Source organism: Ammospiza nelsoni, chromosome 17 (genome assembly GCF_027579445.1).
Source record: "Ammospiza nelsoni isolate bAmmNel1 chromosome 17, bAmmNel1.pri, whole genome shotgun sequence".
Taxonomy (NCBI): Eukaryota; Metazoa; Chordata; class Aves; order Passeriformes; family Passerellidae; genus Ammospiza; species Ammospiza nelsoni.
The window spans coordinates 12714407-12730582 of record NC_080649.1 but is presented as its reverse complement, the minus strand read 5'-3'; the positions used below and the strand labels follow the sequence as shown (position 1 = coordinate 12730582).

Genomic DNA, 16176 nt, shown 5'->3' with positions numbered 1-16176 from the left:
ATCTAGATATCCTCCTGATCTTTCTGTGATATTAGACCCTCCTCCCACTCCTTAATTTAGGACACTCTCCAGATGGCTCCCTCCTTTCCTGGTGCCCTGCTCTGGTTGCCATCGAGATGCTGTGCTGGCCTGCACAGGGCACCCAGCAGGTTTGCTCTGGCCATTACCAGTGCTGGGCTCCTGCCAAACCCCCAAACTGGCCATATTAAATCTTTCACACACTTGCTTTCCTTTTAATGTCCTCAGATTCAAACCTGATTAATCCATTCTTATTGTTTTCCAGTCCCCAGTATTACCTGGGAGTTTTTCATGCACGTTTTTGTCTCATTATTTCTGTTTTAGAGCGCTGCTTTCACTTTGTTTTGGTGCTGAATCTCTGGCTGTAGCTGTTTATTAAGGATCTATGGCACTCTGGAATAATCAGCCCTACAGCCCAGTTGTCAGGTGGGGCAGGGTGGGATTTACCTGTGCCCTGGTGCATGGAGCTCTCTGGGTACAGGGCACAGCCAGATCCTCCTGCACAAGCCTTATTCTAAAATCACATCTTCTTTGATGTTGAAGCTGTTTTTTGCTCCTCCCACAGTAAAAAGCCTCCAAATCAGTCAGTTTTGGTGCTGGTATGATCTTCCATCCTCACTCTGGAGCTGCCATATCCAGTGAGCCATCTGATTAATCACTTCTTCTCTGCACACATTGCTCCAAACAGGCAGAATGATGCAGTCAAGGAGTTTGGCCCCTCCAAGCACTGTGGGCAGTGTTTTGCTTCCAGCAACTACCATTTCTCTGCAGGAGGGTTTGTAATCAACTTTTGATGGTAACACTCCTTACATGTTTTTGCCTTTTAATGTGGTTTAGTGAGAGGTTTTCCCCTTTCTGTTGTTTCAGTGCTCATGGTTGTGATCCTGCTTTTGAATGGACTCAAATTGCTGCTTCAGTTCAGCCAGAGAGCTGCCTTCTTTAAAATGTGTGTGTGTGTGTGTCAGAACCTGAGTGGATTTTAAAAAGGACTCAAGTGTCCCTTAAAATCTCATTATATACAAACTTGGCTTAGGTGGGAACCTGTTGCCCTGATTTTTTAAGTTTTTCTAACTAAGCCTTCTGATGTTTCCATTCTTGTAATGAACTCTCTCACACACTTAATTTAAATAATTTATTGGTTTGCATTCTTTTATGGAAGAGGAGAAATGTGATGGACTGTTAGTTTGTCCAGTGTCATTGGAGAGGTGGCACTGTCACCCTCCAATCCACTGTCACTTCTGGAAATCTATAAATGTAGGAGTCAGAATTAAACTTCTTTTTGCCTTGGAAAATCCAGTGTCCACATCTTTCTGTTTCATGTCCTAGAGTGATAGGAACCTAAATACTTAATTGTGTTCTAAATATGAGGTGCTTTTCTGCTCTAATGAATCCAGAGTGTGTCACAAGTTTTGATGCTGTGGTGTAAAGGGGTCTGCAGGACAGTAAAGGACACTGAGGCACATTCCCATCTCAGGTAAAAACCCTGTCTGGAATGAAAAGAAGTAATCCAAAACCTTTAAAACTCAAGCAGTACAAAAAAATACAACAGCACAGTAAATACATGTAGGTAAAAATCAAGTCTCTGCAAGTTAATGGTTCCCAGCATCTCTGTTCCAATCAGCACCGTTACCTGGGCTTGAGCTGCAAATTTGTTTTCAAGTGGTGACCACGGAGCTGTGATGGCCCTGTCAGGGTCTGTCACAGCTCAGCTTGTGGCTGATTGACACGGGCTGACAGCCTGGGGGCTGTGTGGCAGTGTTAACAACTGTTGTGCTTTGGGGGGAGTTGTGTTGATGAATAAAACAATAACTCTTAATATCAGTGTGCCTTTATCAACATGCCTTAAACCATGCAATTTTTAATTGATATATCTGGTAGCCACTGTGATGCTTTGCTGTGTTACAGCCTCACAAGCAGGCAAAGCAAAGGAAAATTAGGAAGCTTCCCTTGATATTAAAAGTAACCTAGACTTTTCCTCTCTTTCAATATTTGCACTGTTACAAAGCAGTAGGCTAAAATATGAATCCAAATTTCTAATGGAAGTATTTCTAGCAGATAGGAAATCTTAAAATTGTAAAAATTGTTTCCCAAATGAAGCCACTAAATATTTTGTCACTGACTGTGCAAGAAGCAAAAAAGATTGGACACTAATTTCTGTGTCAAAAATTATTGAAGCTTTTTCAGGGTGAAGCTATCTTAATCAAGAATCATTAAGGTACAAATTAGATTGAATAAAGTTTTCTCTCTCTTTGGAATAGTTCTCAAATGAACTATTCCATGGTACATGACCATACTGTTCACAAGGAAGTAATAAATGCAAGTGAGGTAGAAATGGAGAGTGAGAAAGGTGATTAGCTCTTCCTGCCTGCAGATTTCAGACTTTTGGCTGCCAAAATCAAGCTGTAGTCATCATGTGTGCCCTGCTCTGAGAGATTCTCACTTTGCCAATAAAGGAATGCTCTATTAGTTGCATAAATGGGCACATCTTCATTAGCTGAGGGAAATTTTAGGTGGTGAATTGGCTGCTTTGTTGCTGTCCCTGTGTTTGAATCAAAGCTGTCCTATCTGCAGATCTCAGTATTGTTTTAAGGACCTCACCCTCAGCCAGTGTTTCCACGACTCCTGAGCTGTGTTGTATTAGTATCTTATGCATTTATTACTTAAAATGCCACATATTTTAATCTAGTACTTCTTCTTTGAAGGTCTCCAAAGCGAGCCCCAAAATCTCTACAGACCTTCTGTCATGTAAATCAGCAGGAAATGATCTTGATCATAATGGGGAGGAGGAACACTTCTGATGTCCTGGCATCATGTACCATTTGTGCTTCTCCTCTTACCTCCCTCATCAGTTTTGCCTGTCCACATCAGGGCAGCTCACAGTGGAGCCTGCACCTTTGAGGGTCATTGTGAGGCCTCTGAATTGATTAGAGGGGAACTGGTCTTTTTAAAATTGTTATTATTATTTTTTAATTCTGGTATTTGTACAATGGCTGAGTGGGGCAAACAGGGATCCTGTTTTCAAAACTGCCTTCGGGGATCTCCTAAAGATGTATTTTTCCTCTCACTCTGCTGGAAGGCTGCCTCTTGTCATCTGTGAATTTGAAGACTCTGGAATCACCTTTTAAAGTGTAGGAGACTTCTGGGGTAATAACAAATTCCCCTTCCTTTTATTTTTTTTCCCTCAGCATTTTCTCTGCTGATGTTTAATATATAAGAAGTTTAAATAATTGAATAAACTGTCTCAAATGAGGAAATGGAAAGGGAGTTCCAGATGAATGTTGTAGCACAGTGCTGTTGCTGCTGGGCACTGGGGTGTGGGTGGTCCTGCCTGGCACCACGCTGGAAGAGCAGCCAATGGGAGGGTGATGTTCTCAGTAGAATACATGAGTGCTCAAATAATGCATTCAAAAGGTGAATTTGTGGTTTCCGTTTACCTTTTCACAACTCTGAAATGAGCCTAGCTAATGAGCTGATAAAAGGAATTGACCTTGCAGCTGATAGCTGATGTGGAAATACAGAGATATTGAGGAAGGTGTTTATGATCTGCACTCAGCACAGCTTGGCAACTGTTATTATTTGATGATTTGCATCATTGTTTCCAATACCAAATGTATGCCTCAGTAACTAAATGCAACACATCTGAGTTGCTGACACTGTGAATTATGATTTTGAATTCCTTCTAGTTTGTGTTTAAATTGTCATCCATAACTTTGTGTTACAGCGCACACGAGGGAGGAAATGCTAAGCTGGGATTCCTACAGCAAGCATTAAATGAATTTATCACACCCTTTTCAAATGACAAACTTAGAAGTGCATGAAGATTTACAGAATGTTCCCTATTCACAAGCATTGCAGGTTAGAGCTGCATGCATTAGCTGGGATGTCTGACTTTTGCAGGCTGTAGGTTTGGAAGATGTTCAGTCTTTGGGACTCTGTTGTGGTTATCAAAATGCCTGTGTTGATTGTGGTGAATGATAAGAGATAATTGATCTCCTCTGCTGTGTTTGGGTATCACCCTGGATAGGTGTGCTAGGTGATTTGTGTGTTATCTTTAGGTGTCTGTGCTGCTAAAATAAAATAAAATCTGGTCTTCTAATTGGCTGATCATTCCTGGCAAACAATACTTGCCATGATCACCCTGGCCTGAGTGACAGCTCCAGTTACAGTTTTGGATAGTAAATTGGAAGTTCTGGTCTTTTGTTGGAAAGAAATGAGGAAAATCATTATTTGAATGTAAATTTTGTGCCCTATCACTGGGTGTTTTCATACAAATTAGGCAAAAGTAATTTCCTGTGATCCTTTAGAAGTCAAAGATGGAAGAGAAGTATATTTGTGTGAATTGCTTAGCCACAGAATGTCACACACACTTTAACATTTGCAAGTACAGAATAACTGGTTTCATTTGTATATCCAGAGACAGACAATGTTAATGCAACCCATTAGATAGGGGAAAACCTGCTGAGGACATAAAATCCTAATCTTGAGAGAAATTCATTTGGAGAAGCCAGCAGATGTCAGTGTGTTCTTGTCATACAGCCCTTTTGTTTTACACAATAATTTCCCTGGAATTAAATATTATAGAAATAGTAAGTGATGTAACACCATGGCAATACAGGCCTGTTTGGTTTAAATAGTTTCCTGAAAAGGGATTTATTTCTGGGCAAGGCTGGCTTGACATCCATGTACACACCAGCTTTCCCTGTGTGTAACTCCTCCTCAGACTGTGTACAGTAAAATGCTTTGCCAAATGAGGATGTCATGGATAGTATTGCACCTTAGCTTCTAATTGAGATTTTTGTTTCTTGTGTAGGTTTCCTTCCTGTATTGTGAGGCATTTTGAGAATGCTGGCACACTCCCTCCTGTTTGCCCAGCCAGGGTGTGTGTTTGAACTCTGATGTGTCTAATCAAATCTGTCTCTCTCATTTGGAGATTATTTTGCCACTGTTTATACACGGTAATAAAAACCAGATGAGCTGTTCCTTGTCTTCCTTGCATTTCAAAAATCAATAGCATGATGACATTGTGGAGGAGACTCTCCCTGAAATGCAAACTGCTGGCACAGAGCGTGCAGGATGCAGGATTCCTTGTCGGGGAGGAATGGCTGACCATGCTGACCCCAGTTTTTAAAGCAGGGAGTGTGGCAGGGTGCCAGGCTGCCCTGGGCAGGGCTGGGCAGATGGAGCTTTGCTCAGGTGTGCAGGAGCAGATGGAGCTGTGGCCAGGAGCAGCAGGCACAGCCTGGTGCCAGGGAACCCAGGCCTGAGCCAGCTCCATGGGCAGCTCAGGGAACCCCCTGAGACCCCCTGAACGTGGCTCCTGTGTCCCAGGCTCTGCCAGCACCGTCCTCACCCAGGGGTGGACGTGCCACAGCTCCACTGGGACACCTGGGGCCCTGCTGCCATCAGCTCCAGCCCCACTCTGGTCTCTGTGGCCCCTGTCCAGCCCTGTCCCCCCAGTGCTGATCACCTGCAGCACCCAGTGCGCTCACCAGGAACCCTGTCTGAAGAGAAAAGGCTCTTTCCTTCAGCTTTTCTTGAGCTGATGTAAATTTGTTCTTCTGGTGTGTGTGTTGGGGAGTTTTTTCTTTTCAGAATGGAACAGGAGTGCTGAGAGATGTTGCCTGAGTGTCATCACCATCATTACATGAAGTCTCAACAGACAACAGGAAGATGGAAGATCCCAACTTTCTCAAAATCTTCCTTTACTATTTCCCACAATGTGTTCTTATTTTTTTGTATATTCACAGTCATAAAATAGCCTAGCTTCACTTCAAGGTTTCTAATTATATTTCCAAGGAGAAATTTACTTTATCAATTTGTTCTTCTGGGCTGTGTGTTGGGGAGTTTTTTTCTCTTCAGAATGGAACAGGAGTGCTGGGAGATGTTCCCTGAGTGGCATCACCATCATTACATGATGTCTCAACAGACAACAGGAAGATGGAAGATCCCAACTTTCTGAAAATCCTCTTACCTTTACTATTTCCCACTATTTCCTATGTTCTTCTTTTTTTTTGTATATTCACAGTTATAAAATAGGGTAGCTTCACTTCAGGTTTTTAATTACATTCCAAAGGAGGAATTTACTTTATGAGTTTGTTCTTCTGGTGTGTGTTGGGGAGTTCTTTCTCGTCATGAATGGATCAGGACTGCTGGGAGATGTTCTCTGAGTGGCATCAGCATCATTACATGATGTCTCAATGGACAACAGGAAGATGAAAGATCCCAACTTTCTGAAAACCTTCTTACCTTTACAATTTCCCATACCATGTTCTTTTTTTGTATATTCACAGTCATAAAATAGTCTAGCTTCACTTCAAGGTTTTTAATTACATTTCCAAGGAGAAATTTAATTTACATTTCTCTTTCTTCAACTCTCTCTTCAAGCTCTGTCATCTTGAAGCATTTGTTTACGTGCCAGACCTATTCTTTGTGACTTACTCCTTGCTTCTCCTCACCTCACACTGTTGGAGTGATCTTCAGATCATGCAAAAGAGAATCAAGGCAGGCAAGGTAGCTAAAAAAAGATTTCTCTGGAGTACAAACCCCCCAAAGTAGAGCATTGCTCAGGTTATAGGATGGGAAGAAGCTATTTGATTTTCCAAGATTGGTTTTGGTGCATTTGCCCTTAATGCAGTTTCTACAGCTGATGACAAACACCCCAAACTCCTGTTGGCCCTGGAGTCTCCCCCAAGCACCAAATTCCTGGGAGAGAGGCTGGGAGCAGCCTCTGGTCAGGAATTCCCAGAGAGTTTTGGCAGAGATGTTGTTCCAGGCTGGGCTGATGCCCCTGGAATGGGAAATTCCACTCTGGCTCTGAATCCTGCTCCATTTCCAGCCCTTGAAAGGCAGCATTGTCCTGTCCAGTCACCTTGCAACAGATGTTAAAAATGTTTGATTTAGTTTTTAAATGAAGGATGGACTTTTGTTAAGGAAGCTGAACTAACAGGCAGCACAGTGCTGGAGAAAATTCTCCTTTTTTTTTTGTTTATTTGGGTTTTTTTGCCTGCTCTGTTAAGCTGAAGGATTTCTGCAACATTCCCTGTGCTCCTCAGCAGAATGGCTCCACTGGTTTTGGGGGAAGCAGGAAAATGTCTTTTGCTGACTGGTGTGTTTCATCTTGGGCACAGATCTGAGGTGTATTCAGTGTAGCTGCAAATAAGTCACTCTTTTAAATGGGAGATTTCAATAGTTAAACACCTGCAGGGATGTCTGTGAGCAGCTGCTGATTAAAAATAAAAAAATGCAGCGCATGACACAGTTTTCTCCTACTTGAGGTATTGTAGTGGGAAATAAAGGATGATTTCTCACATAGCTGTTTTCAAAGCCTGATCTTTTTTCAGCATTTAGGCAGTGCCATTAAGTGTTTTATCTTTGTGTGTTAGACATTTCACTGTGTTCAGTAAATTTCTCCCACTGGATTAATTTTTGAGGCTCAATCCTCATTTAGAAAAAAGAAAAAAAAGGGGTTGGGGGTGAGTTTTATTTTGCAGAGGTGAAAGATGCTGTTTGAAGGCTACTGCACACAAGGAGCCTGTGCCCATGGAGGGCTTCCCTTGAAGAGAAAAACAGGGCCAAGCTGGGCCTGAGGAGCACTGATGGTGCTCAAGGGCAGTGACCTCGTGGAGCAGTTGGAAATAAATCTGGTGGTGCTGGGGCTGCTGTTTGTTCCAGTCAGAAAAGCACTTCCAGCTTATTTCATCGCTCTCAGGGATTCCTTGGGGCAGCACCCAGGGGTACCCTGTGCAAAGGCCTGGCTGTCTCTGCCCCTGCATTCTGCAATGGTTCAATAATCAATATCCAGAGGCTGGTTGGTTCCATAATCAATATCCAGAGGCTGGTTGGATCATTAATCAATATTCAGAGGCTGGTTGGGTCAATAATCAATATTCAGAGGCTGGTTGGTTCCATAATCAATATCCAGAGGCTGGTTGGATCATTAATCAATATTCAGAGGCTGGTTGGGTCAATAATCAATATTCAGAGGCTGGTTGGTTCCATAATCAATATCCAGAGGCTGGTTGGTTCAATAATCAATATTCAGAGGCTGGTTGGTTCCATAATCAATATCCAGAGGCTGGTTGGTTCAATAATCAATATTCAGAGGTTGGCTGGTTCCATAATCAATATTCAGAGGCTGCAGGACCCTCTCAGTTCCCAAATACAAAGATGTTCTGTCATTTTTTGCCCAACTTCTGACACTCATTTTGCCCAATTTGATAGGCATATTGGTGTGTTCTAAGTATTTTAAAAATACAGAGGTATTTTTAGCTGCTGTTGGTATTAGAATGATTTATTCTTAATGCCAGGGAAAGAAGGGTGAGAGCAAAGGCTCTTGAATATTTTAATAACATAATTTTGATCTATTGGGTGGAAGTTAGGAAGATTATATGGCTTTCTTATTTAGAATATGGCTCATCAGGGTGGAGGCTCTCCCAGGAATCACAAGAAATGCAGAATTCTGTGCAGAATATATCAGGGGACTGATATAGTAACTGATAGTAACTTGCTTAATTAAAACAAATTACTGTGAAGTTCTCTGGACTGCATTATGGAGTTGCATGTCCTCCCTGTGGGGAAAGGCAGAGGAATGATCTGGCTCTTTTATTTCATCTGTAGGTGGTATTTACCTCATTTTAGCTTGCAGTAAGGTAGAAAAATTATAAAGAAAGGCCTCATAAAATCAACCTGCTCTTCTAGAATCAGTCCCTGGTTTTGTCAGCTAACCCTTTTGCAGGGTCCCATGTGAAAGCAATCCTGGTGTGATTAAATATAATTTACCCAACATAAACCCAGAATCCAAAGAATTTATTACAAAATGTCAAATTATTTCTTTCTCAACATACGAAGTGCATATCTTAACAAATGAATAAGTAAATAAATAAAAAGAAACCCTTCCCTTTTACAGCAACCTCTAGGATCTGGAACAAGATTTGTTATGTTATTTGTGGTAATGGACCAAAAAATAGCCATGAACTTTCTTTAGGGAACAGTTAAAAAATAATATTTTCTTTTTATTTATTTACATTTTATTAATATATGCACTTCATATCTTGAGAAGGAAATAATTTGACATTTTGTAATAAGTTCTTTGGATTCTGGGTTTATGTTGTGTAAATTATATTTTACAAACTGAATGCAAGCCTGAATTTGAATCATCAATTTTCTTGCCTATGAAACTGATACCCATTTAATGCTCCTTTCATGGTGACTTTCAGCTGAAGCTCTGAAGGGTTAGCAGCAATTTGTTTCCCCTGTCTGCAGCTGAAGTTTCCTTGAAAAGTTTCATTAACACACTATCATGGTTTAAAAATAGAAACTCAAGAGAATTACTCCAACTCAAGTAATATAATGCATCAAGAAGCTTTTCATTTTATATTATAATTATTCCAAAGCACTTCAACCTAGCCACTTTTCCATTATGAGAAGAATTCTACACCATTTTGTATCCAAAATTGCATTTCTCAGAAATTCTATGCCTGTGTGTAGATAACTTGCAGTGCTCCTATTGTCCTTGTTTCTTCTCTGCTGTGGAATTAAATCCCAATGTTTAGAAAGCTCCTAAATGAGTTTTGTTGCTTTCTGTATGCACAGAAGAGCAGAGAAGCTGCAGTGCCCTGTGGATTGGAGAGCATGATATTGGGGATTTCTTGCTCCAGTAGCTACTGATGGGGTGCTTTTCAAGCCCTCCTTCTGTCAGAATTCTACTCAGGAAAGCTTCATTTCTCTCTGTTTTCCCTTCCCTCCAGTCCCCCAAAAGAAACAAACTCATATTTATAGTAAGCAGGCAGCTGGACGGTTCTTCAGTGTTTAGATACAAACTATATGTATAGTAACTTCACCTAAACATCTGCTGACTTTTTAAATACTAAATAAATAAACAAATAACCTTACTGCTGTGCTAATTCAGTGACACCTGTCAGTTTCTCTGGAAACTGGATCCCAAGGAATTCTCAGTCAGCTGCTTAAACTGAATGGAAACTCAGCTTTGAAAATCCAATTTGCCTGCTGCCTTGACACTTACAAATGTCTACTATTTATTTTGGGCAGCAAATTATTAATTTGCTTCTGGGCATGTCTTTTGCTTGTTTGGGGATAGTTCTGTGAGGGTTTTTTTTTGTTTTTTTTGGTTTTTTTTTTGTTTTTGTTTTTGTTTGTGTTTTTAATGTGTGTGTTTACATAGAGTGTGGACTGAACAGGATCAGGGACTGGCAGGGGCAGAAAGGGACCTCTGGATGTGCTGTGGTGCCACCAGAGCTGGGCAGGGACACCCAGAGCTGGCTGCCCAGGTGGCTTTTGGGTGTGTCCAAGGTGGAGCCATCCCAGCTGGAACATCCCCAGGTGGCTGCCAGGGCTCAGCACCCTCCAGGTGTTCTGGGGGAACCTCCTGGCTGCCACTGTGTGCTCGCTGCTCTGCTGCTGTCCCAGCACCACTGGAACAGCCTGTGCTGCTTTTACCCCACTTTCAGATATTTGTACACATTGATGAGGCTCCCCCTGGCCTTCTCCAGCAGCCCCAGCTCTCTCAGCCTTTCCTCACCTGAGGGGTGTTCCAGAACCTTCAGCAGCTTATCAAGATGGCTGAGGACATGGTGGGGCAGAATTAATGGGTGCTGGGGAATCCACCTGCATGTGGGACAGGCAGGAGGGTGTTTAACTGGAGTGAGCCCTGTCACTGGGAACTGAGGCACAGCCTCACCCAAAGCTCCCTGGGGCTCTGAAGTTCATGGCTCTGAAGCCACTCCAGAAGTTGGCACCTGTTGCAGACATCTTTTTATGAAAAATGCTTTCCTTAGGATTTTTCCTCCTGAGAAGCTGAGAGGCCTCAGGAACAAAATGGAAACATTGATTATCTGCTGCTGTGGAATGCAACAGGTGCATCTGTGATTGGTCTCATAGAGTTGTTTATAATTAATGGCCAATCACAGCCCAGCTGGTTCAAGCTCTCTGTCCGAGCCACAAGCCTTTGTTATCATTCTTTTCTATTCTTAGCTTCGCTAGCCTTCTGGTGAAACCTTTTCTTCTGTTGTTTTAGCATAGGTTTAATGTAATATATATCATAAAATAATAAATCAGCCTTCTGAAACATGGAGTCAGATCCTCATCTCTTCCCTCATCCTGGGGCCCCTGTGAACACCGTCACAGGCACCTTGCTTGTTCATCTCCTCTCCACATCCATCCCTTCAGCCTCACCCCGGCTGCAGGTCTGGGAGGGAGCTCAGCAGCATTCCCTGATTTCCTTCTGCACCTCTGTGAAACACTCAGGTGGGCAGGTGCGGCAAAGCCATCACTGCAAAGTCACACAGATATTTCCTGGAACAGCATTCCTTCTCCATTAGCTGCTTATCCAGATGGCTGAGGACATGGTGGGGCAGAATTAATGGGAGTTGGGGAATCCACCTCCATGTGGGACAGGCTGGCAGGCAGTCAGAGAGCCCTGAGAAAGGTTGTGGCTGAAGGACACCACTGTTGGGAGCACAGATGAAGATATATTCCTGATCTCAAGGAGGAAACACAGAGGGAGCATTACTGCATGCAATGATTAGATGACTGACTAATGAGCCTTGAGGGGCAAGGAAATTGGCTACAAAAGCAATTAAATAAGCACCTGACATTCCAGTGTACTCTGTATAAACACTGAACTTTTCCCATGTTTAGTTGGCAAAGCAAAACGAGTGCTGTTTAAGAATACAAGGCAAATTGCTGCAGGAAGAAAAAAATCTTTAAAAAATCTGTGTTAAACAGATTGTTCTTCTGAAAGTGTGTTAGTAAATGCTTTTCTCTGTCAGGAGGTGTGATAACACATTGCAGAGCTAGCCCTGTAAATCACTGTCCACAATTTTCATTAGTTATTCTGGATATTCAAGCCAATATTAAACTCCATGATCTGCATTAATCTGTCTATTGTTAGGTACCATTAGGTAATAATAGCTTTTTTTTTTCCTTTAGGGACAAATCTTCTGCATAATAATCTAAATATAAGTGACAGAAGGGTCAAATCTTGTAGGGGGATGGAATATAAGAAAATAAAGGTAGTGTAGAAAGGAATCTCACCCCTAAGGAGCTGCAGCTGGGCCAATTATCAAAGATCAGGAACGGGTCTGACTTTACCAGGCCACAGGTGTAAGCAATGAGAAGCAGATGCTATAAAAGAGTGGGGTGGCTGGGTGAGAAGGGAACTGGAGTCAGTGGCTGCTTTGGGAAGAGGAAAAGGTCAGTGCTGTGAGGAGATGACCGTGAGAAACACCAAGAAGGTATGGAACTGTTGTGATAAGGAGACAACAGTGTGGAACCCCTGCAATAAGATTACAATAAAAATGACCTAACATAGGATAGCTCTTTGTGTGACATAACGGGGCATCTGTGAAATGCACATGGGCAGGTGCTGGTTAGTTTGGGGTGCAGTCAGCCCAGCCATGGCCCTTTCAGAAAGGGATGTTAACCACAAAAGCAGTTAAATGAGATTTTTTCATTTTGGCAGATGGAGGTTTTGAGGTGTTTTGACTACAGTGTGAGAGGGCTCTGGCTGAGACGGAAGGAAGGTTTTTCCTTCAGGCACAGGTGGTTACACTGTTTTATGCCATTTATCATCACACAGAGCTGTGTTCACCCTATGCTGAGGGCAAGGAGTGTCACACCTTCTACAGGCAGAGGGGAATTCACCCACAGGATGGAATAGATGTGAGTATTGTGATCAGAAATCTCCTTCCAGTGTACTTTCAAATGACTTGGTCAAGTATTTCACTTGCTGCCCCACACAGTGGAAGTAGCACCTTTGGGATTCTGTTGTCAGGCAATTCAAGGTCAGCAAGAGATTTGACACACAGTCCCAATAAACCAAAAATGAACTGTTCATAATATTTTAGAGCAAACCAGATTCTCTGGTGGTGTTGCTGATCTTCAGCCAGGTGCTCAGTCAGTCTCTGGCAACCTTTCCTGTGAGGAGTTGCTGGGAGTGTCACTAATTTTGTTCTTGCTGGTAAATGTGTGCAGCTAAAGGGAGAAAGTGGTAATTTTCAAGTGTCAATTGGAGTTGTAACTATGTGTGACAAGGAGCTGTGCTGGGAGATTGAAGCAAGTGGTTTCTCCCCTCTGTAACCAACTGGAAGCAAATAAATCAGGTGGGATTTTCTTTTTCTGTAAGAGGAGTTAGAATCACCTCTTAAAAGTATTGAATAAAGTTATATTTGCTGCCAGAAAATCATGCTTGGTCTTTTAAGGCAGTCTAAAATTAATCATGTATTTGTTTCTTAATTGCCTCATTAAATTCAGGTTCAAAAGTCCTCCTGTACTTGGAAGTCACAGTTATGCACTGCTGAACCCCATAAATGTTGTGTATGCCCTGGTTTCTTCAGAGGATAAGAATTCTGGATTTCTGAGCTGAAAGAGCTTTATTATGAAGTGACATGTCTGGCTTTAGAGACAGAGGTGGGATTGGTACATCTGAAATTAATGAATAATATATAAGGACTGATACCAGCCTTGCTTCACGAGTTGGCCTTACTGTTTAGCCTCAAGCAGAAGCAAGAAACACACACACAAAAAGAAAGGTTGTTAAGGTAGAAAGTTAAATATTTAATACCAGTGTCTGCTGTATATTTTCCTTTTGTGTATTCATGGAAATGTATTTTGGAACTGGAGGCAAATGTTATTTAAAATAGAGTAGTGGCAGAAGTGGCAGAATATTTGATTGAGGCATCAAAGTGCTAGACTTTGTAAAAGGTATGAGAGAAAATTCCTGGATTAGCCTTGAAATTTTCACTGCCATCTTCCCTTTTCTTTGGGGTATTCTGGGTCTCATTTTGGCTTTCATTTGGGATTTGTGTGTACCAACTCTTCCTTTCTTTCCTGTTTTAATGAGGTGGATGAGCAGGCAGCAGTGAGAGCTGGTTGTTTTCCCAGTAGCAGTTGTGTCTTTCAAGCCCTCCACAATGCATCCTGTCAGTGACAGCACTCAAAATGTAATACACATCCTTGTCTGCTGCCTTCTGTCATAAAAAAAAAAGGTTTTGTGAGCCTGCTGAGTCCAGAAATAGCACTGGAATTTCTGTTTCCTGGGCTATCCAGGAGCTGGATGTTACACAAAGGAAGGTGCTTGGGGGACAGAATGGATTTTTGGCTGAAAACATCAGAAATTGTTAGAAAAATGTCAACTTGGGTGTTTTCTTCTGTTTCCCTTGAAGGTGTAGTTGGAGCATTAGGGTATGCTGAGAATTTTAAAATCTGATTTGTTGGCAATGAGTGAAGATAAACTCTTGCCCACCTGTTTGCAGCTGCACATGTTGCAGTAAATTTGTCCTGGACCCATCAATGTGTTCAAAGGTAGATGTTGTTTCAAGGCTTTTGGTATTCAGTTGAAACAAGAATTACATACAGATTCTGATATTTTGCTCCTTAAGAAAAGAAATCATTGTAGAGTATGATAATTTTCTCATTGGAAGACCTGTTTTTAAATCAGTTTGGATGTTTGTGTCTGTGCTTGCTCTCAGTTTCAGGAAGGGCTTAGTGAGCTTCCATTGGCTTGGCATTTTAGTCCGGGTCACAGGAGCCTGCTTTTCTGTCAGGTAAAGGCAACACTTTGTTTCTTCTACAGATCTAGAAAAAATTTTGTATTAGACTTTCCTTGTAAGACCTTTTAGTATGGAAAAAGCTGCTCCCAGTGGCTGGAAGGAGAAGCAATGTCCTGGTTATTGCTGTGTCTTGTTTTGGACTCAAGTCAGAAATCCACAGCCCATTCTGCATGTGTTTTACGTGAGAGGCAGCTCAAATACACAAGTGTCCACACTTTATTTCACTCTTATTCAGAGCTTAAAGACCCCTGTGTTTGCAACCTCGAGTGCTGCCAAATGTAGTTGGATAATTGCTTGTCCAAAACTCTGATTTGAGTAAGAAGAATGTGGCCTCAGATTTTGGAAAGAGAACTTCTATGGGAAGGTAAAATGATGCAGGACTTGTTCCTGTAGGGGGGTAGAATATAAGAAAATAACAACAGTGTAGAAAGCAATCTCACCCCTAAGAAGTTGCAGCTGGGCCAATTATCAAAGATCAGGAACAGGCCTGACTTTAACAGGTCACAGCTGTAAGCAGTGAGAAGCAGAGTGCTATGAAAGAGTGGGGTGGCTGGGCAATCCATTGACCATTCAGAATGGAATGATAAATTAGTAGTGTTAAAAGACTCTTTTAGATCACATAGCACTTACAGTGTAATTTGGTCAGCCTCAAAAATATGAGATCTCATTAGAAGTGTAAGAAATATGCTGCAACTTCAGTTAGCTTCCCTATTGACTTAACCTGGTGCATGTGAAGTACATTATAAAGCATTAAAATGCAATTATCACCAGCATTAACCTGGCAGTGTTGCTGATTTTGAGGCTGAGGAGGTGAGGCAGCCAGCTCAGCTGCTCCTTGGGGAACCTTTTTAGCCCTGGTTGCAGTGCCCAGGTCCTGGCAGGGGTGCGGGCTGGCCCTGCTGCAGTGTGTGCACACAGAGCAGGAGCAGGGTGTTGTGCTGGCATGGCCTGAGCAGGGTCTGTGCCAGGGGCAGGGTGAGCACAGGACTCCCCAGAGCTCTGTTTGCCCTGGAGGGCTTGGCCAGGGCAGGTGGGGCAGCCTCTGCTCCTGTAGGGTGGGATTGGCTCCAGGTGTGCTCCCCACTGCAGGTGTGAGGAGCTGGGGTGGGGCTGGGCAGGCACAGAGGTGATTCTGGAGCTGGATTTCCATGCCAGTGCTGCTGGGCAGGCACAGAGGTGATTCTGGAGCTGGATTTCCATGCCAGTGCTGCTGCTGTTGCTGCTCTGGAGATGTGCAGGCACAGAGGTCATTTTGGAGCTGAATTTCCATGCTGCAGGGATAATGCTGGGCAGGCACAGAGGTGATTCTGGAGCTGGATTTCCATGCCAGTGCTGCTGCTGGGGCAGTGCTGTGCAGGCACTGAGTCGATTCTGGAGCTGGATTTCCATGCCAGTGCTGCTGCTTGGGCAGGGTTGTATAGCCACAGAGGTGATTCTGGAGCTGGATTTCCATGCCAGTGCTGCTTGGGCAGTGCAGTGTAGGCACAGATGTGACTCTGGAGCTGCATTTCTGTGCCATTGCTGCAGATGGGGCAGTGCTGTGCAGGCAGAGATGTCATTCTGGAGCTGAATTTCCATGCCAGTGCTGTGC

General features: G+C 42.8%; 1 protein-coding gene and 1 long non-coding RNA gene across 3 annotated transcripts in view; both read left to right on the top strand.

Annotated features, from left to right (window-relative positions):
• RBFOX1 (RNA binding fox-1 homolog 1) overlaps positions 1–16176 on the top strand; it is a 1162992-nt gene that overhangs the window by 368532 nt on the left and 778284 nt on the right. The gene's annotated exons all lie outside the window — the stretch shown is intronic.
• Positions 12222–13795, top strand: LOC132081234 (uncharacterized). The gene is made up of 3 exons (XR_009419657.1): positions 12222–12269; positions 12614–12696; positions 13288–13795. It is a non-coding gene; the product is annotated as an uncharacterized LOC132081234 (long non-coding RNA).